The sequence below is a fragment of the Myotis davidii genome, unplaced genomic scaffold (genome assembly GCF_000327345.1).
Source record: "Myotis davidii unplaced genomic scaffold, ASM32734v1 scaffold205, whole genome shotgun sequence".
NCBI lineage: Eukaryota > Metazoa > Chordata > Mammalia > Chiroptera > Vespertilionidae > Myotis > Myotis davidii.
In genome coordinates, this window is record NW_006297573.1 from 1515282 (window position 1) to 1516029 (window position 748).

The following is a 748-nucleotide window of genomic DNA, read 5'->3' on the forward strand; positions in this document are numbered from 1 at the left end:
CACACAGAGCAGGGCCCATCAGGGGGTTGGGGCGCCGCCCTCTATCACCCACAGAGCAGGGCCCATCAGGGGGTTGGGGCATCGCCACTGTCATACTCATGCAGGGCCGATGGGCAGGTTATGGCTCTACCCCGTCACACACAGAGCAGGGCCGATCAGGAGGTTGAGGTGGTGCCACCCCTGTCACATAGAGAGTAGGGCCGATAGGGGGGTTGGGGCGCCGCCCCCTGTCACCCACAGAGCAGGGTGATCAGGGGGTTGTGGCTCCGTACCCTGTCACACTCAGGGCGGGGCCGATGGGGAGGTTATGGCTCTACCCCGTCACACGCAGAGCAGGGTCCGTGAGGGGCGGTTGGGGTGTCGCCCTCTATCACCCACAGAGCAGGGCCGATAAGGGGGTTGGGGAGACACCATTGTCACACTCAGGGCAGGGCCGGTGGGGAGGTTATGGCTCTACCCCATCACACACAGAGCATGGCCCGTCGGGGGAGGGGGGATGGTTGGGCCGCCGCACCCTGTCACACACAGAGCAGGCCCAATCAGGGGGTTGGGGCGCCGCACCCTGTCACACACAGAGCCACAGGGCGATCAGGGTGTTGGAGAGCTCCCCCCTATCAGGCACAGAGCAAGGCTGATCTGGGGGTTAGGGCGCCTTCCCCTGTCATGAACAGAGCAGGGTGGATAGGGAGGTTGTGGCCCCGCCCCCGCCACACACAGAGCCGCAGGACAATCAGGGGATTTGGGCACT